The sequence below is a fragment of the Lichenostomus cassidix genome, chromosome 9 (genome assembly GCF_008360975.1).
Source record: "Lichenostomus cassidix isolate B80296 chromosome 9, HeHo_3.0, whole genome shotgun sequence".
Classification (NCBI taxonomy): Eukaryota; Metazoa; Chordata; class Aves; order Passeriformes; family Meliphagidae; genus Lichenostomus; species Lichenostomus cassidix.
Genome location: NC_139490.1, coordinates 6,901,389 through 6,928,258, shown reverse-complemented (window position 1 = coordinate 6,928,258; position 26,870 = coordinate 6,901,389). Strand labels below are relative to the sequence as shown.

The 26,870-nt window shown below is 38.0% G+C and overlaps 1 protein-coding gene across 4 annotated transcripts in view; it reads right to left on the bottom strand.

Annotated features, from left to right (window-relative positions):
• LOC146433135 (uncharacterized) overlaps window positions 1-26,870 on the bottom strand; it is a 50,721-nt gene that overhangs the window by 16,943 nt on the left and 6,908 nt on the right. Inside the window, exon 4 of one of the 4 annotated variants that reach the window (XR_014854005.1) lies at window positions 6,118-6,354. The exons of the other annotated variants lie outside the window; for them this stretch is intronic. The gene's annotated coding sequence lies outside the window, so the exon portion shown is untranslated. The remainder of the gene's footprint in view (window positions 1-6,117; window positions 6,355-26,870) is intronic. 4 annotated transcript variants of the gene reach the window in all.

The window sequence follows — 26,870 nt, the reverse complement described above, 5'->3', positions numbered from 1 at the left end:
TTTTGGGGCTCTGATAAATTTTCCAGTGAATACAACTCCTATGTAGTTTGTTAATCCTTTCTTGACACTTGCTCACTGATAAGTGTAGTACAGGCTGTCTCTCAAACTATGAGGCTAATCAGTCTTACTTCACAGAAGCAGTCCAGAGATAATCACTTCTAAATATTCAGATCAAGACATTTTGGTGGCTTTTAACAGCTGGGCTGGGTTAAGGCAGAAGAGAAAAATGGGAAAAAAAATATCTGCTAGGAATGGATGTAGCACTTCTGGATCTCCTTTACTTAGCTGGTTCTGCTCAGAGTAATGTCTTTTTTTTATTAGTTAAATAACAACACCTCTGCATTTCAAAATGCACTCCTGGTATCTGCCACTGTCTTTGTGTCTTCATCTTGTTTTTTCAACACTGAGTTATTTTACCTCAGGAGATGTCTGAACTTATTCAGTAAGTATGATCTTGACAACTTTTAGCTTTCTCTTGGTGTTAACAGTTCAGCACAATGGAATTTATGTCAGTGTGTTATCTTTTGCTAAAAACAAACAAAGAACTTTACAGAGTGCTTAAGAGATTTAAGAAAAGCATTCAAATCCTGATCAGCAGAGAAGGTCTACCCAATGCACAGAGCTGATAGCTTGACTCTGCATCAAAGATCCCACCCAGATTCACACGGGATCTCTGTTGCATCATTTCAAGTGCTATTTTCTTCTTGTGATGTGGTTCAAAGTGCTTCAGATGTAAGGATTCCCATTCTGTTTACAGTGTTAAACAAGCATAGCCTTTTCTTTTGACACTGTGTTCACACTCATAATGCCTCTAGTAATTATCTTTCAGCGAAAACCAGTATTTATTTGGAAATTTACATACAGCAACTAATCAGGTACAAAATCCTGCTTTGAAAATGTATTTAGAGCCTCAGCAAGAACTGCTCCCATGTGATCACAGCTTTGTCCTCAAGCTGTTTGTTCAGATGTGTCTTTGCTCTCATACCTGAACAATCTTTCCTGAGCGGTGCATGTTTGCATTAAATAAGTAAATCATATAAAGTGAAGAAAGGTTGTATAATTTATTAGAAAAAAATGCTATAAATGGGAAAAAGCAGCTTTATAGTGGCTTGGGGTTTGAAATAAACACAGCAAAATTGAAGCTCAGTTTTAATACAATAATGCCAGCTTAGCTAGACACATATTGCACCCCTTTTCATGGAGCAGTTTTGAAATATTTTAGAGTTGGTCCATATTTTTGAAAACCTATTTGTTGTTCTGTTTACCTTTCGTTTTCTGCAATTTTGCCAAGGTGTACATTTCTAATGACTGCAGTTCAAGTCTGTACCTGTTTGCCAACACCATCATTTGGAAAAAAGACTTTTTCAGGAGCTCTCAAAACATTCAGTCAGTTTACTGCAGTAATTGTTTTGGCCTCTTTATTCTTTCTACCAGAAATATTTGGTCTGATCACCCTCACTTTACAGAGATTCATTACCCAGGTTCCAACCATAAGAATCAATGCTCTTATTCAACAGTTTATTATAAAGAAAAAGTATTTTTGCCAAGCAATAATGCTGATCAAATGTGCCTTGAAACACATTTCCCTTAAGAAAAACTGTACAGCAAAACAAAAAAAAACAGGTGTCACCTCCCACCCCTGGGATTCTTTCAGTACTTTATGACTGATGGTTGAGGAAGACACTGTTGGCTGCAATAGGTGGAAAAGAAACCACTGAACAAAAAAATCACAATCCTGTTCTTTCTCTGACTCCAGAAAGGTCTAAACTGCCACAGCCTGCAGAGAAGGAATCAGCCCATGGGCTCTCCTGGTCTTGCCTGTGAGGCAGCACAATGCACAGGCTGAGCTTCAGGCAGGACTTCAGGCATTTGGAGAACTTTAAAGCATGTACAGCTATGGCACACACACCTCTCCAACATCATACAGCAACTGCACAGAACATCTGAGGATGTCTGAGGAAATTTGTGTGATTCCCACTTAAAAATATTCCCCCTTGTGCATCAAATTCTGTAATAAATATATTATTAATTCCACCTCAGGTTTTTCATCAAGTAACAAGTCAGAGCTTGTACCCCAGAGTTAACAAAGGTGCACATCTTTGGTTTAACACCATGTGGGGAGGGGGAAATGGAGGAGGACATTCAGCATCCACAATACTGTCCGTATCCCAGAGAAGGCCTTTCATGGCTTATTGCAATATTCAGAACTTTGGGTTTTCAGCTAAATGTCTCAATTGTACTGTAAAGGGTCTCACTGTGTGTGTAGGACAAAGGCCTAGAGTTCTAGTAGTTTGTCAAAATTATTTCAAAAGCAAGGCTATAAAACTCAGGGAATTTAGTTTTATCTATCCAGCAAAAAAAAAAAAAAATCAGTCAAATTCATCTCCAGACAAAGGTAAACTCTTTAACTGATGCACAAGTCCAGTCTAAAACATGAGTTGCAGGATTATATCATCATTTTGACCTTCCCAGATGGTCCCTGATATTTCAGAACTGAACTACAGACACCATGGATTGCCTGTATTTCTCAAATATTATCTATGCCAATTTTTATTGATTGGCAATTGTGTTACTTCTGAAGCAGGCCATTAACAGAGTCATGGTTTTCCAAGCAGGGCTATACATTCCAGGAATAGCTAGGAATTCAAAATAACAGTTTGGAAACAACGATTGGAAGATGTAGTGCAATCCTCAAATTTCTTCCTCTGTTAAATTAAATAAAGCAAAAATGCTGCTGCAAAAGAAAAAATAATGCTTGACACACTTGTTTAAAAAGTCCATATTCTGAAGTTTTGTGTAAATAGAGCATCTACCAGATACTTATCACTTAGGTATTCCAGTATATTTTCTGTTGTAGGGAATTTTAGTCTAAAATAGTAGTAATTTCGTTTAGGAAAAATTATTATTATCCAAACCAGATAAATTATTTCAGAATGAAGTAATTTGTAATTCAAAAGAAACTACTTAAATGGGCAATTACTCCAGATTAGGAAAAGTGAAATGCTATTACCTGTGTTTAGAATATCATCATCATCATCATTTTATCTTTGTTTAGTTGCACTGTGAGTCCAGAGACTCGAATCAGGCCACTCTGCCAGGCAGTGCTCAAGCAGACTGGATGTGGAATTTCCTTCCCAAAGCAACCAGGGAAACCAGTGAGTAACAACAGAAAAGGAGTAACTTCAAAAGATGCTTGATGGGGAATTATCCTATTGAAGACAAAGGGTTTAGGCCTGAATTTAGAATCAAATTGCTCTTGTCCTTAAACAAGGGCTTTTCCCCTATTGCCCATTTCTTTTGTTCTGCCTGATTTCATGAAGACACAAAGCTGAATTTGCAAAATCACAGCCATTCCCATGGCAACAGATGTGATGTTATGATGTCCTCTCTTGGAGCAAGCAAAACAAGCGACCAAGCTGGAATAAGGAAGGAGTAGGAGCACTTTAAAACCCTAAAGATGCACTTCTAAAATCGTTACTGGCTGATATCACAGCCATTTCGTAGACATCAAGTACCACTTTCCCCACAGGCCATGATTCTTTGCAGAACACAATGAGTTAAAGGGCTGACCTAATAAAGTCAATGGAAAGCCTCCTGCTGTTTTTTGGGGAACTGGACTGGACAGGAGACCACGTGCTGTTGAAGGTCATGTAGGTAAGTATTGCTATTCTTGTTTAAATGGGATAAAAAATAACTCAATGTCATGTGATTTATCTAGAATCATGTACTAGAGCTCAGAAAGATCTATCATGGAATTGATAAATGACAGGATAAAATAAAGAATATTAGGATTTATTTTTTTAATAAATGACAACCTGACATTAACATTCTACTGACCCTCCAGGTTTGCATCAGAAAATAGAATTAATTCTACTTAGAAACAGTGAGTTTCTGTTTTCTTTAGGAGAGACAATTCTTTTCTCTCTTTTCTGTATTATGGGGTTAAATTTAAAATTTGATTTAAAGTTCACGGTTAAATTCATAGTGACGTTTCAAAAATTATTATGAGGGAAAAGAAAAAGAAGGGGAAATGAATTGTGCTTCATTGTATTAGCAACTTTCTTGACTATAACATTATTTGTAGAAATATAAATATTATATTTAAAGCTATGGAACTCAGTTCTCTTGCCATTGAAGCCAATGGAGATTTTGTTTTAATCATCCCCACTGTCAGGTTTATATTTTAAAAAACATTTTATTATAAAGAGCTATATATTTTAAAAGTGCCCCTTTGATAAATGGCAGCAGCAGAATGAAATCTTTGAATAAGCTCTTTGAAGCCTGCAGTTTTATGAGTTCAGTGCCTTCAGAAGCTTCTAAAGTAGTTATAGACAAATGGAGACAGCCAAGGCTTTGCACGCCTACTTCAAACATGAATGAGTGACTAACAGAAAATTGTAGTGGCCATTAAAACTTCAAAGGACAAGTGTGACCTGAATATTACTTGTCATCGTACAGGATTTGTTACTGGAAGATCTGATCAAGTTTTTATAACTATAGTATCTCCACCAAATGCTAAGATCATGACTTAGATAAATTATTCTGCCTCAAATAAAATTTTATTCCTGAGATTTCTTTTGCAATACCAGTGGCAGCAAACACTGGCTGGATAGTCACATGATGCTGCTTGCTTCCCCCTCCTTGCTCCCAGCTAAATCTTGCCTCTGTCTTGCTAAAGCTTCTGTCCTCATGATCTGTTCTATCTCTTTCTACCTCTCCTGGTATCGTTGCCCAGAGAGCCTTTGCTCCTGCTGCAGGCCATAAAACTGTCCTCTTTTCTTACAAATTCCTCTTCACAACTCACAGGATTTCTTAAGCTATGACCAAACTTCTCACCATTCTACAGGCACAATCATACAAATAGTTATGATAATGAAGAAGATTAAGAAGTCACTGTTACCAATTCCTCTGTCAGGTATCTCCCTTCCAGTTCAGGATATTCTATGATTCTGTTATTCCTCCCATCAGAAATGTGGTAACTTTGTGTGAATTGGTAATAGTTTGAAAAAATCTAGTGATCTACTAATCTTGCATATATTTATCTTCACTTAGACTATAAGGTCTTCATATGCAATGGTTTCTATAATTATATGTGTATACATACAGTACAGTTAGCTTCTTTCTCTGGAAAACAATCAGAAACAACTGGAGACTTTGAATGATTGCCCTTTATATAAATGGAGAAGGAATATAATCTGGCCTTTTCCTTTAATTGCTGGCTGGGGTTAAAGCACAATAGCTGAATGTACTGTTTTGAAGGAATTTGTTAGGAAGCCAAAAGTACAGGATATGTAAGTTGATTTTGAAGCAGTATGTAAGGCTTCTTATTGCAGACTTTGGTTTCATTATTGCTTGAGGTGTCCAAGGTCAGCAGAGAGCTCAGAAGTTTTGAAATCTGCAATCCTCAATTTAGAAAATGTTGTCTTCAGAGGGAAATAGGACCCTTCTGTATTCAAATGAATTTTAGGCACTCCTATTAGTTGTAAGAAGCGTTTTAGCTTGCCAGAATACCTGCAGAAATGTTAGCCATAGTTCTTCTGGGCACAAGCTATGGTAAATGGACACATTTCTCTCATTGTTTTGGCAAGCAAGGTCCCTATAATTAGGAGAATTCAAATGCAGATGCAATGGCATGGGGCCCTAAAACTTATAAAGAATAGAGAAAAGTATTTTAGATTAAACACTCAAAATACACAGCTTTTAATCTGTTTTATTGATCGATGTGGATTGCAGCAGAAAGATGACTATGAGTTTGATAAGATGTAATCTGGATATCTGGATATTATGTTATGCATGTAACGAAATAGCACTATAACTTTAAAGTGTGTTTAAAATTGTGCCAAGTCCAACTCCTGATTACATTGGTATTAAATAATCTTTAAAACTAAGCTGTGAGTTTCATGTTCATTAGTCAAGAACACGAAACCAATCTCCAGGGAAACAGAAATAATACATAGTGGAGACCTGAGTCGCTAAAATCTCATTCTTAGCAGACTAGAAACCAGCAAACAAACAAGCAAAAAAAAAAAAAAAAGTAAAAATAAACAAATTCCTGGTGGAAATCTCATGAAACAAAAGCAAAAACTGTCATGGAGCAAAACACAATGAAGCCAGTACCTGTGGCTAAGTTGTTGGAAAGTTCTCAAGTGAGAAGTAGGAAAGGAGTCCATGGTCAAGGGAACTTCACTTCTCTGTGACTGTATTTTAATTCTGCAGTCAAGCAGCTCACCTTCTCCTTTGCTAGAACTTCTGCATTACCTTCACAATTTGTTTTGCATAATGTCCATAGTAAATTCAAATGAAACTGGCAATCCTGGAATGCATTGCTGCTTCTCCAGAAGAACACCCAAATCTCTAAAAGTTAATAAGCAGTGAGCTTAATGGCCTCTGTGGTATTCTGCCAGAAGGCAGTTTCATGGCTCTTATTTACAGATATCATATTAATGGAAATCTGATACAGTGAATATGAGTCAATGATGCAGTAAAAATAATGCAGCAAACAAGTGGGCCACATTTGACTCTCCTAAGTTTCAGAAGAGACAGTAAGGCATGGAAAGGAAAATTAGGAAAGAATGTCCTAATAAATTACTGGGAGTGAAGAGAATTTTGAAGGTAGTGGGAACTCTTTGGTATTGCTCAAGTGAGTACTTTATCCAAGTAGAGCTCTACATTATAAATTATTTTATAGTCTTTTCACAAATCCACTGTGATGGTATATTTGAGGCACCCTGCAGTGACTATCCACCAGAGAGTGCCAAGAACATAAGAATTACCAGCTTGGACTGAATCAAAGGGATTGGCAATCTCTAAGGACAACCACTAGGAGAACTGGAAGAGAAAGGAAATATACACTCCACTTATTCATCAAATATATGCTCAAAAGAGGGTACTTAAGTCCCTGCAATTGACTGATTATACACTTACACTAAAGGTATTAACATACCCATAATTAGCTCACAAAAATAAACCAACAACCAGAAGATTTTGCAGAACAGGCCTACTATCAAGTAGTCTCTGAACTTCTCCTCCCCCTGTGCCCTGCTCCAGGGGGTCAACATCCCCAGCAGTGTGTTGACCTGAGGTCTGTGAACAGACACTTGGCCATGTTGGGGTCTCTCTCAGGGAGTAACTGCAATGAAATTTTATGGAACAGGTAACTATTGTTAAAAACCTGTTGTTAAAAACCTATTCTTTCTAGTTAATCCCCAAGGAGAAGAATCAAGGGACAATATCTGTACTCTGGGCTTCATATTCATCCAGTTTTTGGCCCTTTACACCTCCCTCCTTCTCAACACAGGAACCCAAGAAGAGAAGAAATAGCACCACATTTCATTGGCAGCATCTCTTCAAGAGGAACAAGAAATGTTGATCTTAGGAACATAATATATCCTCAAGTCAATTAATTACTTGGCCATTTAGAATTACCTATCACTTCCAATGGTCTGCTGAGAGTTATTGCTGTAATAATGAGCAAAACCACATTTTGTTTTAACTTTAGGAAATAACTGTGTTATTTCAATCACTCACCACTTGATGCCCCTATTTACCTCCTTCTCATGCCTAAAGAAAAACTACCTCCACAAACCTCCATAATTAAAGGAATTTTATGTGGAGATTTCTACTGTGCAGATATGGGAAGTCCTACCTTCCTTTCTTCCATACTCTTTCAAACATTTCTGTATTCATTTAACAAGAATATATGCACATATCATGGGCATTGTATTTCCATGTGTGTGCATATACAGACATAACAAAACTCATAGCTGTGTAAAGGTACATGCATATAAATGTAGAGATTGCTTGAGATATTGCTTGGGCCATGCACAGTAGCATGTGTTGATGTATAATGAAGCACCACTAGACAGAACAGTCACTTGTGGCAGGTAGCTAAGAAATTTCAATAAAGTAAACTCTCAGTATTATCAAAATTATACATTTGGGGCTGTTAGCATGGCCTAGAAAAAGATGAGGACAGGCTCATCTCATTAAATGAGAAGAAATAGTGGAATTAGCTTGAATCTAATTACAAGCCACACTATCTAATGTAAAAACATGACTGTTTTTTCACTCCCATTCATTTTGGCTAGTAATTAGTTTTGGCCTCTAAAATGCCACCCTTTAATCATCCAAACACAGATGTGATTTGCCGTGCAATTTAATCTTGCTTTAATGAAGAACTAATGGACGCATCGCAAATTACTTTCCCTGTTGGAGAAAAATTCTATTTCCTGCTTTTCAAAAGATCAAGAGTATCTTGTGATAATAGCCCAAGCGGCCCTGGCAGCCTCGTCGCACAGAGCAAACAAGCTCTTTTACTCAACTCCCAATTCAATGGAGAAAAAGAGGCTACAATTAGCAACAAAGCAGGGGAAACGCGGCATTACAGCCGAATCACTTTCTGCAGCTCAACCCCCAGCAACCACTGCCTTGTTAGAGCCAGGTCTAAAGTGTCAGGAGCGAACAATGTGCTGTGATAAATTACTCTCTTCAAACAGCTGCACTGCTAATTTTCAATTATACACACAAATGGCTCTCAGATTGGAAGAAAATGGAGTGCATGGGGAGAACAGTAGTAGATTTCTATGTTTGTTTGGTGGTGAGTGTGGAGGCGGGAGAGTGACATCCTGAAAAGAAAGCTGTAGCATGTGGAGTCAGTATTTCAGTACCGGATGATGAGCCCTCCCAAATCTTACAGAACCTGGTGGCTTCCTTCTCACATCTCTGCTAGGTTGATGGAGAAAAAGAAACAGGAGCAGTTAGATCCGTTTTTGCAGTAAAATCTTAGACCATTGGATGCATTAGTTGCCTTGGCAGGAGGTGCAAAACAGCAACTTGGAGACACAGGTTCAGATCCCTGAAGAGCTGATTCCCTTTCTCAGCTGTTCAACAGAAAGGCAGTGGACTCCATGTGCCTCCTAAAGCAGGAGATGTGCTGAAGTGTGTGAGCCCATGATTCTTGTGGACTCTGATTATATTGGTGGCTGCAACAATTTCTCCATGATGGAGGCAAAGTCAGCTACTGTTGGATTCAGATGAAAAATTCTACAGAATTTATTTGGAAAAAAGTGATAATGAAAATGACCAGGAGTTTTGTTTAAGTCACAATACCTACTTTTGAGCATTTAGAATGAAAGTGGTAATATGGAGGTACAATTAGGATTACTGTAAACAAGATGTGGCTCAGCTTCAATAAATAACAATGACTTGATAATGATTTTTTCCTCACCTTAAAAAATTTCATAGTTCCATGAAAGTCAAGAGCTATACCTGAATTTGACCCTATATAAAAAAGTTATCACTCATGTTTCCTCATGATTTGTTTTCTAATAAATGGGAAACAGGTGACAGAACTCTACATAATCAAAGAAGTTGCACCAAGGTAGAACAATCAGTTCAGTACAAGTTTCCCAAAAAACCTGAGAAATGTAGCTGGTTTGCCTTGCAATGTTTTACTTGACCTTAATTTTGATGAATAACAGCACTGGGAGATAGGAGGCGAGGCAGTGGTGGTTTGTAATTTAACTGCCCAGACAGGGATATCTTAAAACAATCTTTCTTTAAGATTTGATACTCAGAAATCATTATTTGTTTGTTGCTATCAAATTTGATGTCCACAACATGAACATTTCAAATCCTTTCAAAACCTTGGACAATTTTTATATTCTCATACAGCTAGAGAGAGAAAAAGCGATTTTGGCTGATGGGAGTGGGGAGTCTAGAATTTTGAAAATGGCAGGATGTTGTCTAAACCAATGACAGGGTTCCTGAAGTTCTGTATTTGCAGTAGAGCATCAGCCCTTGGCCAGAAATGGCTCCTGAGCAGAGCTCTCACAAAGGCACACGAGAGAGCAGCCCAGTGGGTGCAGAGAACAACCAAAGGTGGATTCCCAACAGATCCAAGTTAACGCAGTTCCTTTGATTGGGTTTTGGAGCAACAGCACTGTGATTTATGTTCTTTAAAGTTCTGGTTCATAATGTTTTCCCTTTGCACACCTTCCTATTAACCCTATGTTCAGAGAGGGTTTCGAAACAGATTTATGGTAATTTCAGTCCATAGTGTTACTGAGACAGTCAAATGTGACACATGTTATTAAAATGTTTATGGAAAGGGTTGGCAAACTCATCAGATTTGTTTTATAAATAGCTATCATTTCAAATGAAATGGGCAAAAAAAATCTAGTTGATTTTAATACTTTTCAGCTGAGCTTTTTTTCTACTTCCAATAAATGCTAGCATTGTGTCTCCTAATTATAAAGCGCATTACCATACAAAAAGGATTATTTTTAAATTTAAAAATGCCAGTCACAATTTAAAATTACTTTTCTCAAATATGGCTCCTCAGAGAAGCTAAAGAGAGAACAGAAAGTAAGGGGGGTTGGAATGAGAGGGGGAGAGAGAGAGGATGCAATATTGAATTGTAACAAGACACTTTTATTTTTTTGCTGAAGTGGGATTTCACTCCCTCTAGTTTATAATCGTTACAGAAATTTAAACCTCAAACCATTTCAGTCCAAGCTTATACTAAGCTTGTTAGTGGTTTCTGATGCTGCATATGATAGTGCTACAGCATTACCATAAATCAGCAGAATTAACTATGATCTTCAGAAGCATGCCTGAAAGTGGGTGACAGAAGTCTGCAATTTGGTGCTCTGAATATTATGATAACATTCTATATTAAATGTTTATAATCTACTTAGAGCTGAGCTTCAAGTATATTTTATATTTGTGCTTTACCCAATATTAGAAATCGTGGGCTATTACGGCTTTCCATGCCTATGTTGTTTGTAATATCCAAAATTAAAGAAAATATAAAAACACAAGGTGAGCAAATTTGTTTTCCTACCAATGCAATGTTATTAATATTAAGAAGTTAAAGTTTACCTACAGGTTTGAAAATTTAAATGCACCTTGCAATAAATATACTTCACCTTTTCCCATTCATATATAAAATAATCTACAGCACTGACCGGATTTCAGAAACTCCATCCTAATACAATTTACAAACTCTCTGCTGGTGTTGGAGATATAGACTCAATTTTCCTTCCAGTCTTCGTAAAAGTAACATATCTAAATTATTCATCTAAGAGTAAATAATGATGACGATTTGCAGAGACTAAAATGACAAACTCAACAGTTTTGATAGCCGGTACGAAAATCAAGGTTGCCACATTACACAAAGAAATGTTCTGATCCTAAGCAAGCATGACCCAAAATTAAAAAAAAAAAAAAAAAAGCACTGCCTGTGCTAGGTGCAGGATCCCATTTCTTCCCTATTCCTATTGCTATCTTCCCAACTTTAAAAAAAATAAAAAATTGGATTAGCTAGTGTTTTCCTTCTTACATATATAAATAGAACTGACTGCAGGACAGCAGGAGTAGATGTGCTTTTGTCAGAATTCCTACTGAGGAATACAATGGCCCTGCTGCAGAAACGGTCCTGAGAGACAATGAACTATATCCTCACTAAGATAAATCAATAGATCTCTGTGCACCCCAGAAAAAGGAGGTTGAATTTGCTCCAGTCAATAACCTAACTTCATTAATTTTCAAGTAATTCTGAGTGTGGGCTAGAAAACCTTGTTGAGTTTAATGTTGAAAATTATGGTTAAGAGCAGATTCCTTCAGATTTATACTTCTAGAAATATGAATTAGGTGAATTTGCTTTTTTTTTCTGAAAGACCCACGTCCATAGGTACATCCACATGCTGAACTTGCTGTGCTAGTTAGCAGCTATAAAGGTGACACAAAAATACCTGACAAATTCTATTGTGTAAAAAAATCATTCAATTCTGATTTTAGAAAAGTTTTATAATTAATGGACAAGAAAAGCAGATGCTAACAAGTCCTCCACTGCTTGCGAAGGATCTTTAGCCCCCCAAATTGCCACCATCAACAGAGATGGATGGCAAACAGAACAAAAATGCAACCTCCATGCTCACCAGGCAGGTGAGTGGAGCAAAGAAGACATGAGGAGTGTGACATGTTTGGGGATGGCCTAAAGGTTGCTCCTTCAGGGCAGCAGGAAGGAGTCCCAGGGACTGAGCTTTCTGCAGGTAAACACACTCACAGCCCTCACTGAGCTCTGCAATAGGGACAGGGCTTTTCATGGTCCCAGAAATGACTTTTGGTTGCTGCTGGAAAGGTACAAACAACACTAAATAACACGGCATGCTTGTTAAAACACAGAAAAAGAGGAATTAAGTGCAAATGAGTCAGAAAATTGAAAAGTAGCATTCATTGTCCTGGGTTGGTAACTGCTGAAAGGGAAATGATCTGAAAAGATCACTTCATAAATTCTAACAGGGCACTAGCACCTATTGATGGGCTGTGTAAGTGCCAGAGCCAGCCCTGCCAGCTTTCCAGCCCACCTCAATCCCCTTGTTCTTCCACACAGGCACACACCACACTCGCCTCTAATAGATGGGAAATTTTACCTCAACTTTTTCTGCTACTTATGGTGTTACAAACAAGCCAAAATAAATCTATGTATCTGCCTAGCCCATGCATCTCCAAAATGGATTATACCATTTAGGACAAATTGATGGAGCAACACCAGTGGATGAAGTTTTCACACACACATCATAAAGGGAAAAAGCACTGAACAAGAGTGGTGTTTGTAAGCAGCGTATTTAATATTTTTCTACTCAATATACTCTTTTCTCCCAGCCCAGACTTTCTGCCTCAGCCATACAGTCCCCATTTGGAAATGCACACACAAGCCTCTGGCTTCTGCCCAAACGCACTGGATTTCTCTTTCTTGAGCAGCACTTGGTAAAATCCAGTTATCTTGCTGTGGTTCAGTACCATTACAATTAGCAAATGACCTGCTAGGTGCAGTTTCACCACTTTTTAAGAAGAACTGCACCAACAGGAAAAAAACTGCATCCTCTAATATACAGCAGGTAAAAGTGAAGAAAATGTAACCTGTTCTTTCTTTATTTTTTTCCCTTCTACACTGTTTGAAGGCTCTTTACATTTTTTTTTTAAACTCAGAATACACTGAAGTGTTGCTGAACATTCCAGCAAGTTAGTTTGCTCTAAGTTTTATTAGAGCTTTTAAGTTTCTTTAAGCTGCAGCATTTTCCAAGTGAAGGACGAAAGCAGGGATTTACCCTCACGACATCCACTGAAATATATTTTTGTGCTAGTATGAAGTCTACGAATTAGCATTTTGTGATGTTCCTGAAATTAGAAGCCCCATGAACTAACCATTTCATGATATTTATGCTTTGCTTCATAATGCATTCTCCACAGATGAATCAAAGGGCCAAATGCAATTGCTGTTGTGAGATAATAAAGCATGAAGTGGTGTGTTTGGAATTAAATTTACATAAGACGAAGGATGGTGGGCAGTTGGTGATGACAGTAACAATTGGGGAGCACTCCGTGGTGCTGGATTCCCAGAAACTGCTGCACAAAACACCGCATCATCTGCATGAATAATTAAAGCAGTGGCCGGGGAGTCAATCAATTTAAAAGGGAAGAAGAAAACTTTCCCGATATTTTTCCTGAGTTTTATGATCAGAGCTATGTCTTGGACCTCTATCAGAGCTATTTCCCCAAAATAAGTCTCATAACTCTGTGTGGCTTGCTGGTTTTGTGTTTGCTTATCTCATAGAGATGTATTTTATAGTTAGCAAAAGATCTGTTGGATTAACCTAGGCAGAAACCAGCACAGCGCTCCTGGATTCACCTGAACCTACAGTTTCATCTTCCAGATTTCTACTCCATGAGGGAAACAGCCTTGTATCCCTGACCCTGCTCTGCTGCTCCAGAGAGTCACTGGTTAGAAAGAGTCCCTAACTTGCAGAAATAGTCATTGGAGCTGTGTCCATGTGTGGTGCAGGGACTGCTGCCTGTCCTACTGCACAGCACTTTGTGAGCCCCTGGAATGGAAAAGCACACGGTAATATTTACTAACATTCATATATTCAAAGTCTCTCACAGATAATAAGAAACAAGTATCTGTCTTACACTCCTGTCATAAGCTCTGTCTCATCCTGCTGGAACCTGGGGGAAACTGAGGCACAGAGAAAAGAAAATGTTTCAAAGTCAGATTTTGCTTTCTGGAACACATGAGGTATCCCATTTCAAAGACTTTGCATGCTTGCAGTTTTAAGCTGAAATTGTTTTCAACCTGTGTGAATACTCAGGCCTTTTAAAGGCATGGATACCTAGGCACAAAAAATTAAGATGTTGCTTCAAAAAACAGGTGATGCCACCCTCCCTGCCCAACTCTGCCTGGGGTCACATGCCACTTTAGTGGAAAAAGCAAGATTAGAATTCAAGATTTCTCAACTCTTAAATCCACTCAGCCATAGAACCTTTTCAAAATAGTAATTAATATCTAGAAATTATAATTTTGCATTCCATTCCTGATCACGCTACAGCCAACTGGCCAAGGGCCAGGACTGATGAGGGAAGGGAGGGAGAGGAACACATTTCCAAGGAGTTTGTAAAAACATTGCTATGTTGAAATTGCACAGAAGCTCAGGTTTGAGGCCTGCATGTTGGGGTCAGTAATTGTCCTGTAGATAGTCCCACAGGGGGGTGGGCAGCATGAGAGCTCAGCATGGCACTTCCAAGTATTCAGCTAAAGAGGAGGTTTTCCTTTGGCTGATGAGATGAGATGAGATCAAAGGCAGACTTTAGCAGGTTTTTACCCTGTGCCCAGGTTACACAACCTATAAGACAATGACAAAACTTCACATCTTATTCATTATGGTCTCACTGAGTTCCAGAACACTCTGAAGTTGGAAAATATCTTCAAATGTATGTTTCTTAAAAAGATTAGAAAGCAGAACTCTAGTTAGCTTTTGTCTGTCTGTTTTGCTGAGGGTGTTATTCTAAGAGCATGCAGGAGATGAATGATCTACACTGAAAACCTTGACGCTTCTTTAAATGCCTTATTTTCATTTTTTAAGAAATATGACAGCAAGAATTAGTACTGGCTCTTCTATTTCAATAATGGTAGTCATGTTGAAATGACAACAAACATCATTACATTTACATGCACATTTATGTGGACAAAAATTGTCATTACTTATTTCAGTGGAACATTTTATAATTTGCCCTATAAACAAATAAAATCTGTATAAGCTGTTTTTAGCCTTCAGCAGTATGTCAACACAAGCAACTTAGAGATAGACTTACTGACACTCACTGGTATCTCCTTCCATTTTTAAAACGCTTAAGATTAAAAATATAGTATTTATTTTTCAGTTTTTAATAACACAGCGAAAATACTTTTTGATTGCTGGCTGCAAATAAAAAGCAGATACTTGAATGCCCTCAAATGTTGTATATTTAAATGAAAATGGGGGAAAATAAAGATATATCCATATGCCTGTTTTGACTTTGATTTTCTGAGTAGGGAATAAAATATGATAAAAAAGAAGGTGCAAACTGAGAAAAATGTACACCTTCTTTTAGTCCATTTGCAATGAAAAATTATTCCAATGTTCTTCCACCATATTATCTACTTTGTTCTCACTTCTGTCTTTTGTTGATGCTCTGATCACTGCTATAATCAACTTAAATACTTTGTACTACCCTACAGAAGTCTCACAGTTAAGGCTGTAAGCGCTGAAGCCCTCACAATCCAAAGCTGTAAAGCATCAAAGGTAAATCACAGAATCACAGCATGGTTTGGGTTGGAAAGAACTTTAAAGATCATCTCCAACCCCCTTCCATGGGCAGGGACACCTTTCACCACACCAGGATTCTGAAAGCTCCATCCAGCCTGGCCTTGGACACTTCCAGGGATGGGGCAGCCACAGCTTCAGGGCCTCAGCACCCTCACAGGGAAGAATTTCTTCCTAATATCCAAACTAAACCTGCCTTCAGTCAGTTTGAAGCCATTCCCCCTTGTCCTATCACTACATGCTCTTGCCTAAAGTCCCTCTCCAGCTCTCTTGTAGGCCCTCCGTATGTATCAGAAGGCTGTTAGAAAATGGGAATATTATATAGGAAAAAGCATTTCCTAGCACTGAAGGAGTTGAACTAGCTTTTCTAAGAGTCATTTGTTCGAATGTGCAATTGGATAATGCCAGAAGACTCAGGAAGTATCTGGGCAGTCTGTGGAACAGCAGAGCAGAGCTCCAGATCTACTGTTCAGGCCTACTATAAAATTCGTATATATTTGAGCAAAGTTAATAAAGGAAGGAGACAGCACTGGAACAAACTTGATGGTATATTTGGTTGGTCAAAATTTTTCCTGGAGGGATGTCTTGGATCAGCTTTCCAGTAGAGAATGTGAGGGCAGAGAACCTAACTTGATTTAAGATGGAATTTCAGATATTTATGATCAGAATTACGTGACACAGCTTGAACTGTCTGCCAGAAACAGATTTAGTGGTCTAAGATGCTTCAGATAGTCTTGTCCTAAGTTTCTATGCTAAGTGTTAACATAAAAATTACTACTGGTCAGTTTATTTGTTAGAGAGGAACACAGAATGGGGAAGGACTGATCAGGAATGAGGACATACTCAGATCTCAGCAGATGCTGGCAAGATACCCCTGCACCTCACTACAGAAGTCACAGAATTTTTATATTTTTTCAGTTATTTCTTCTCTCTCTCTTACACATTTGCTAACAGTGGCAAATGCAACAGGGAGGGATTTTACAAGCCAGAGTATGTAAAGAGCATTGCAATGTATCCGTTTGAATGTTACCACTGGAATTCTAATCCTTATGATTTAATACACTTGCTGAGCCCATGGCACAGCAGAGCCAAGCCCTGTTTGTGCTGAGCAATGTCTCAAGGAAGTCTATTGACGCCAGCAGTATTTTGCATCTGCCTCAGTATGGCAAACACCAACATTTTCCCCTGAGAACTTATGTTTCTCTTCACTTTCAAGTCTGTTTTCAATATTGGTAGCATTGCATCAAACTCAGCTTTTTTAGCAGAGCACTACATACCCAGATTAGCTTCACTGAAGTAAACACAGTCATTCTACATTTACACCCATGCAGTTTGCCTCAGGATTTTATTTTCCTGCTCCTTAGGGCCTTTGGTAGTCAAGATAGCTCTGTAAAAGTACTGACTAAGGAGGACAATATAAACTTTGCTATCAAAGTAAACCAATAAAATAGTCATGTAATATAAAAAAGTCATGTAAGTGTGACATACGTGAGTGCTGATGTAAGAAATTGAATAAACAGCTTAAGAACAGCTGGACACTGTCCCCTCACATGGGCCAGGGTTACAAAGGACTGTCTCTGTCATATGACTTGGGTCAGTGCTATTGGCTCCAACAACACAGTCGTATCTTCCTTCTTGTTTGAAATTCAAATGTGGACAAAATATATTGCGAACTACAAAGTTGGCAGTACAAGCCAACATAACCATTAAAGAGTAGTTACTGCTAACACCCAGCAGCTGCTACTATTGCTCCTTGAATTTAAAAAAAAGAAAATAACATGGAAAGTTTCACCTTGAGACAAACTATTTGCTCCTTCATCCTCATTGTAAAACATGATATAAAAAATATTATATGGGATAGGATTTAGCATAGTCTTTTACTCCTTCTTGCCTCAGAGAAAAATACTGCTTGGCAGATGCCATTTATTGTCAAACAAGATGTAAGAGTGGAAAGTCTTATGCAGGATGTACCTTTGGGTATCATAATTAAAAACAACCAAACTCCTAACAGACTTTTATGAGGTAAGAAAAGGAAAACTGCACTTGGTTAAGTGAGATGATTGCAGCATATCTGTTTCTGGTTTAAAATACTTTGAACGATATGTGGAGAGATTGCAAATATATTTCAGTTAATGAATAGTGAAAATACAGAAAGTAGAGAAATATGTGGTTTGCTTCTCTGTCCTTATTAAGGTTAGAAAAACACTGAAAATACATTTATTTAGTTTTAGCATTGTTTTCTTCATAAAAATCTAGCCCCTCTCAAGGTGATACAGATGATAAGGCAGGCATATACAATAGATTTGGTATCAGGGGATGAAATAATATGAGCAATAATTCAGGCAGAAGCTTTTTTTTCAGTCTTGGGTAAGGGTGAGGGAAACCTAAAACTAAAACATATTCTCATCAGGAGAAAAAAAATAATTTAAAAGCTTGTCATAAATGAAAACAATTTACTTGTGCCAGTGTCCTTAAGTGCCACAAACTCTTCTGCTTTTGCTGCTACATTCTCTAATGATATTACTGCATATAGCACATCTCATCTAATCTGTTAGTAAAATCCTAAAGTCACTTATGTCAGTCTCTAATGCAAGCCAAATGAGTCTTCCCAGTAATAAGAAGCTTCGCAGAATTAGTTTTCGTTTTGCAGAAAATTGCCATTGGGGCTGGCACTTTTATCTAAAAATTTCACTCGTGCATAAGCAAAAAACTCATATATTATTTGGTTACATTCCATCAGTATGAGAAATAACATTGTGAGAATTCTATGCATGCTAATGATATATAGAAATCCACCTGCTTTCAGATAAAATGAGTTTAATTTTCTGTTGCCCACTGCCTGGTTGGCCTTTCATAAATTACTTATGCACAGCTATTATTAAAATAGAGGGAAAGCAAATTAGAAAGTCCTCATATCTCTCCACTGGATTTAACCAAGGCAGGGCTGTGACAGCTAGAGTCAGCGTTTTTGAAAAAATTCTGCTCTCTTGAAAAATTTTGCATCTCTATACAATTCTATGCCACTGTTGTAAACGTTCTGACCTGCCTTCTTACCAAATTAACCTAAATCCTTTCTATTTTTCAACATTAATGGAATCCTCTAGAGTCCTGCTGATATATATTAAAATATATTTATTGGTTAATTTGAATTCCAGCATTTTGTACCTCATTTCCCAGTACTTCTGTTATATCTGAACAGCTTGGAGCTTTAGCATTAAAAACTTACAAATTAAGATAAATACATCTGACAATTATCAGATCAAAACAACTTAACTTTCATTGGAATATATGATTACAAATTTCCCTTCCTGATGAAAGAGAAAATGAGGACTGTCTGCTTGAAACAGTTAATTGGATTTGAAAGTACTGTACGTTTCAGCAATCGGTGCAGCTTTTGGTTGGTCAATGACTACTTGACCTCCTGGTTTTCCAACAGACAATTGGTTTTCATTTCTTGAGGGTCTTTTAAGTCCACAGTTCATGGTGACTTTAAGTTTAATTTTCTGTTAATGATATTATTTTGCTCTTTTAAGATAAAACTTTCTTGTGATGTGCTGAGCAACAGTGGCAATCCCATTACTGCGTGAGGAAGGACACCTTCTCAAATTGCATTCTTTTAACATTGTCTGTACTGTTACACTATTTCTAAATGTCATTTTAACACTTTGGGTTTGTATTTCGTGTGCATTTAAATGGATGGCTGCTCTGCTCCTTGAAAAAAATACAAATACAAAAGAAAATAAAAATCAAAAAGCCATTGTGGCCACCTGGCCAGCCAAAGCTCCTTTTTAAGTAACAGAGTCCTGATTCTAATCAGCCACTGGTTTAATACCTTCCACTTGTCTGACTAGACTGACTGCTTAGAAGTGGTGAGGGTTAGTTTGGGCCAAGGACATGCCCTACAGGTTTCAGGCTCAATTTCTCTATTTTCAAGCCCATTAAATTTGCATCCACACCGTATAATAGTGCATTAAGCCCATCCACACAGCAGGCAATTTCCTAATGCTAACAACAATTTGGTCCTGAGCTGACATCCCCAGCGCTTGGCTAAACCCAGCCAGTCAATGCTGGTCCTGCTCAGAAGAAGTCTCTGTAGTTCTTACACTAAAGCGTCTTTCCTAATGACCTAAAGCAATTATTTTGGAGGAGTTTTTCCCTAAATTTACATAAAATGCTTATTTATTTGTTTTCTGTCGTAGGTGTTATTTTATTTCACACTGCATTCTCAGGAGGGACTAGAGACACACAATGCTGGCCAGCTCTCAGGCTGTTGTTTCATACTACAGCCCTGAAAATCCAACAGCTCCCTGCCACCATGGGGAGCCCCCCTGCTCTTCCTCTACCTCCATATTTCAGTTCACAGGAATAAACCAGGAGAAAACCATCCACTTTTTTGGGTAAGATTAGTTTCCTGAGAGTTGAGGCTCGTTAACTGATTGAGAAGATGACTGAATAAGTGCCAGAGTGGCATAACAGAAGCAGAGAGAGCATGTGGCTATATGTTATAGCTTATATTATGGCTTATATTATGGGTCCACATAGGAATTCTGGTCAGGACCCCACTATGGCAGATGGCAGACAAATGGAAAAAAAAAGGTTGTCCTTCCTGTCAGAAATTTGCAATCTAAATAATTCAAGTTGTAGACATATCTGTGAGCATCACACACTCTGCTACACAAATAGCTTGTGAGAAACCCATAGACTGAAATGCATTCTCCTACAACGACAGATGGTTTTAAACAATAATGAGCAACTGCATTTAAAAAATTTTTAAATTCTATTTCCAAACTGTTCTTGAACACAACAGTTCAAGTATTCACTCTGTGTAACTTACCTGGATGCAGCAGACAACACTGAGCAAAAGCCTGTCAAGAATTAAAAAATGTTCTGAACACAAAGTACACCAAAAACTATGACTTCTTTTTATACCGTCTCAAGTACAGAATGTCCTGTGCACTAGTAGAGGACATCCTATACTATAAGACTGTTGAAATGCTATAATTAAAGGTCTGTCAGAGTTTCCATTAAATCCCTGATTTTCAGGGTTTAATTAATAATAACAGTGAAAATTAATGTGAGTAGAATTAAAGCCACTGTCACAGCTTTGCTGCATATTAATTCCTGATTTTAAGTCTCTACAACATGTGGGACTGATCCAGCTTCCTCTGCTCAGTCAAAACTCCTATCACAATGTAAAATTCCTCACTGGAGACACTGAATATTTGAACATAGAAAGGTGTGATCAGGCTCTGAAATACCTGCAGCATTCCTATGGTAAGTTAAATGAACATTTAAGAAAGTCAAGAATTACTAAATTGCATAAAGTTTTGGATTAAATGCCTTAAGTTCAGTTCAAACTCATATACCTGAAAACAAATGAGCATTCAAAATCTCTCTGTCAATTCCTTCCCAGCAATCAACTCGATGCTAGTTTATCCATTTATCTTTGGAATATTAGTATTCTTAATTATTTGTATTTTTTGCTAAGTAAGAATTAAGGGGTTGGCTCCATAATGGAAGATGGAGAACTTATGTAAATATTGGGGAATGGACATCCCCTGGAACCACAAGAGCAAATCAGATGTTCTGTTACTGAAACAAAGGCTCCTGGCATTTTGGATTTGAGTGCAAATAATTTAGAACACAGAACATTCCATGAGATAATTTCCTGAAAATAAGCATTGGTATCTCACCATACAACACGAGGAAATTTAATCTTTCACATAAAAGGATCAAATAAAACTACCTCAGTGTGGAAGTCTAGAGAGGGACCTGGCAGAATACTAGAGGATATTCAGTTCTCTTCAAAGTAAATAGTATTACAGCTGAAAAATGTGAAAGCATGAAATTTTCTCAACACTGCTGTGAGAAACAGACCCAGAAATCCCAGACATATGCAAAATACCACAGTGAAGGGTGGAGACAGTACATTGAGAAATTGTTAAAAATGTTAAGAACACTTTGTTTCACATAAAAGCACCTATTATAAAACACATATTTTATGTTCAGATTCCAAAATAATAGGTGGCATTATTTCATCTTACATTAAAACCTATGTTATAAGTCTATATCACACATTTCAGAGGTTAACAGATAAAGAGGATCAATGGTATTTGCTGTTAGGACTGCAAAGTAGGTCAAGGAAGTTCACAAGTAAGAAACTTTCATGTAAGAAAGAAAAGTGGGAATTTATATGATTAATGAAATCTATGCTGTTGCACTAGTGAAAAATGAAGTTGACTTAATTAAAAATTCACATCATAATATATATTATATATAGTGATAAATAATAAGACTAATAATCTAGACTTGAGGCTGTATTTCCGCAGCAACCTAAGCCAAAAATGTAACTGCCAGGCCCTGCCTCTCTATATGCTTCCCAGGCCACTTGCTGAGCTGTCCTAGTTCCTATTCCAGCATAAAAATATCCTTCAAAACCAGGCTTTTGTCACACTAAGGTACTGACATAGATCAGTAAAGGAACTGGCAAATACCTGAGGCAGCAAGAGACAAAAATGTCTGGCCAGGTGGGAGAGGATGGAGGGCAAAAACTCCTGCTTTGGGATAGCCATACATAGAGATTAAGTTCAAATTCAGTTAAAAATTCCATGGCATGAATTATATAATTTTTCAGTTATGAGAATAAGTAGCTATAAACAGACCCTGGATAAGTTTAGAATGGACATTTCAAGAGACTTTTTAATCCCTGGAGCACCCAGAGTTTGCATCAGCCATCCTGTGAGGTTAGTAAGAGCAAAACCTGTAAGAAGATTTGAGATGGGGCTTTGCTCTATATGAGATGGTTGACAGAGATGATAAAGGGCTACAACTCCAAAATTCTAAAATGGCCTTTTAATTCTATGCACTTTGAAATGGCTCAACTAATTCTTAAATAAGAGAAGCTGAAAAAAGCTTCTTCAAGTACACTGTATCGGAGGAAGTTAAATCAAATGACGGCCAATGCTAAAACTAGGAAAAAATACAAATCTAAATCTGAAACCCTGAAGGGTGGAGAATAGTGCTCTTTATGATTTGCTAACATCACTAACCAGGCTCTTCATAGAGACAAATTACCAACCAAACCAGAGTAAACTATACAATTAATCTGGAGTGTATCTTGCTCTGCTTCCACAGCCTTTCAGAGCTTAAAGAATTGAGAGACCAAAGCAAAACCTGGCATGAGGACATAGTTTGCTGTAATCAATATCATGATAAAACAAGGAATTTCTCAAGAAATGGAAAAAGCCAATATCTGTGTGTGTATAACAGTTGCTGAGCTATGAGCCCTTGTGTTAGATTTAAGCTAAGTACCACACCATCACATTCTCCTCTCTTGTGTTCTCTCATGCTGAAGTCACATGGCAAACATCTGGTGATCAAAGTGAAATCACGAACTGGATAATTTCTATTTGGATGTTACTTTTTGGCTCCACTTATCCCTGCAGCTGGAGCATTTCCTTCCAGCATCTCTATGCTGTTTTGTGAGCAACGCTGGAAAAATGCCACAAATTTATGAAAAACTTTGAAGGGGCTTAGCGTTAAAGACTTCTGCTTTCCAATCAGTACAGCTTGAATCAATAGCACTGCTGCTAAACGTAAACAGGCATAATGGGAATTTTACAAAGCAAGACTATTTGTATGTAACATCAAAACCAGCACAAAGTCCTCTTTCCATAAGAGTGCAAATCACATTTAGAGTAAGACCAGAGAGAAAAGCAAGATTACTTTGTGATGATTTGCTGCAAAGTTCACTACACTCTTTGCTTGATAATGAATTTCAGTCATATTGTCATGTACTTCAGGCTTCATCAACAGAGTGCTCAACTGCCAAAAAACATGATTTTAGCACATCAGAACAAAGGTGAAAAAAAATGAAAAACAGCACACATTATTATTTGGTTTTCTGCAAGTAATAATTCATAAAAATATTATTTTACTATAAATGCTGCCTAACCACAAATTCCCAAAAAGAGAAGGAAGGGAGAAAAGATGGAAGATGCTGCTGGAAGGATGAACATGGATTCAGGCATATGAATTATTGGCTAGTTTTGTGGTAAGATTTTGTTTCCACCAGAAATAATAAACAGGAAGAGATTGCTAAATACTGCAAAGGGAAGAAAGCAGTTTCTGGTATGTTGCACTTGCAACAATCTGATTTTTTTTTTTTTTTGGCTTGCACTTTCTACAGTATCTTAGGTCCATTAGGAATAAATACAAGACAAACAGCATCTGCTGCTGCCTCTCAAGTCATACTTCAGCTGTATACACTGACAGCAACTGGTGAGTGGGTCCAAGCAGCTTTCTCCTGGCTTCTGTAAAAGTATAAAAGTATGGCCCAGTTGTAAGCAATTAAAGGATTTACTGGTCAGGTCAGGCTCCAGAAGCTGTAGCCACAGGGAACAGCCAGGCTTGGTGCCTCAAATTCCCATGTGATACAACAATTACAGCATTACACAGCTCTTGGTCCCTCTCCTCTCCTCTCCTCTCTTAGTCTCTGGCTGCTTCTGCTCATACAGCTGCTCTTCTCAAGCCCATGGATATGCTTTTGAATTAGCTGGAGTCACTGGACAGGGAGGCAGAGATCAGTTGCTTTTCTCAGAGCTTTTGTAAAGCACTTGCTGGGAATTCTTCAAGAAATCAGTTCTCTGAATTGAAACTTTTCATAGGAGTTTATCGATTTTAGTGAAGCTTTCAGAGAGAAAAGTATCTCAAGTCAAGATTAGTGACAAAGCACAGAAAGAGAGGAGTGGCCAGCATCCCTGAATATAGGTACTAGCCTGGAATGACAAAGGCAAAACATTCACGTGAACCTGAGGCAGTATTTGTAAAGTTGTAAATACAACACTGTGCCTATTAGAATACCTACATTTTCCAGATTGTTGTCAATATAGAAGCTGCTTGGGTGCATGAGACTCCTGGCTGTTGAGTCAGGTGATGTCCTGTACAACAGTGATACAATCCATAAGGAGACATCTTTCCTGAGATGTGCAGTGCTGGATGAGTGCCCAGCGTGCCCAGAAACCTCAGCCTCAGGGAAGATGTAAATAGGAACCTATTGTGAGCATTGAGGAGCAACGACTGGAAAGTTGCCCAAGGACTGTGAAAGTGCTCTCCCAACACCCATTTGATAATGAATTTACTCAGATGACTTCAGTGAAATTATCCTTACTTTACACAGGAGTTAGGGGAAAATGAAGCTGCTCAATCTGTAAAAACCTGCCTTGTACATCTTATCATGCAAATTAAATTAAAAATCCACGTGGAAACAGCCCAAAGAACTTTCTCTGCATGTGGCTGTAAGTCATTTAAGTCATTCAGTGAGACAGGATAATGGCCATCACTTTTCACTTGGCCAGTTCATATTGTGGCACTGAGAGGAAGACAGTCTGTCAAGGTTTTGTCTGCAGTGTCTAATTTTTCACCACACTGCTCCTGCCCTCCCTCCATTGTGTCAGGAGTGCATTAGGTGTTGGAAGGGCAACAAGAGGCTCAACCAGTGGGTGGAGAGGCTGAAGAAGGGGGATTGAATTGTAGGCAGCCTGCAGAGCCTGGCGGAAAGGCTGTGCTGTGTCTCTTTGTGGCTGATATGTATCTATGTCCCTGTGCCACATTACATGGAAGGGATTAGAAATAGGATTTCTGATATTTCAGCTGACATGACAGGAGTGATAATTTCATGCAACTATGTTGCAACCTAAATTCAAATATTCCACCTTTTAAAGGGATTGTATATATTTTCATCTGTGCTCTTAGGCTCAGAACCTTATTCTAAAATGACTGATACAACAATAAAATGCACTTCAAAGAGGCTAATACACAGATAATGTCCTGTCTCTCTAGGTGTACCTTACTCACTCCCTAATGACTGAAATGACTACACGAAATGGCAGTAAGTAAAATAGCCTCCAAAATCTCTGTGTATCACAGTTTGTAAAAGTTTGGAAGATCTTTTGAAAATCAAAAATCTAACAGTGTTTTGGTCTATTTGTTTGGGGTGGGGTTTTGTTGGGTTTTTTTGTTTGTTTGTTTTTAACCACGGCCAATAAAAATAAAGAAACAAAGTAACATAAAAATATCTCAATTTTAAGTAGAAGGTATCAAGGTCACTGACTATAAATATAAATAATGCTGCTGCATAAATCTTAAACAGCTTACTGCAACTACTAATATAACTTTACAGTATTTACAAGATTAATCTTTTTAAAGGAAATTACAGGATCATAATATCAAACAAGATTATGCTATGTCCTATATAGCATTTTACTATGCACATAGCAGTAACATGACAACAAATATGCACTTCAGAGACATCAAGTAGCTACTGCATGAAGATGGTGACACTGCATGCCAAATACTAAGCACAGCAACAAGTCTTGGGGCCATCTGATCTCCCCATGCTAAATACTTTGTTAAACCCTTGGTAGCCTCATTGTATGTCCAATGGCAAATGCATATTCATGCCTCCAGAGAAATACAGGAGTATTCCAACCATAATATACAGGTGCAAGATTTTCTAACTGTTGGCTGTTGAAGTAGAAGAAATACCAGGAATACCACAATGCAGACAGAATACTTGGATCCTGCCCTTGGGACAGAATGAAGGAACTTTTGCTAGGTTTGCATTTCTAGCACTCTTGCAGTGGCATTTTCCATGTTGAGTTCATGCAGCCCACAGTCTGTACCATGTAAATTGTAGCACAGGTCTGTTGGTTCAGGTGAGCCCTGTGCCTTAAGCTAGTTTGTTCATGGTTTTTAAGGTTTGCCCAGCATGAGAAGAAAATCTCCCAGCAGAGGCAAGCAAGATCACCACAAGAATCCAGTTAGTAGTTAGACACCCTTCTGGAGCACTGAACAGTGATAAAATTTTTAAATAGAAAGTTTTGCTTGCTAAAAGTTCTAGGTAGTAAAGAGAACCAAGCTCCCTTTTCCCCCCAAAAGCCTAAGAACACTTGATTTATGCCAGTATTTCAATATGACCTTCCACAACAGAACACACTGAAGAGAAGCCCAGTTTGGGCCTGTGATTCTAGACCTGAGTGTACATCAGGATGCTGTTCTCAGAAGCTCCACCTCCTTATGTTACACTGGGAGTAACTTCTGCTTTCCCTGACCCATCTGTAGATGGTGTTTGCAGTAAAGGGATCACTCACAGGTTTTGTGCCCTGCAACAAAAGACCTGGTTCTCCAGAGGACATTCTTGTCTCTTTCTCTTTTGCAGCTCCCCAA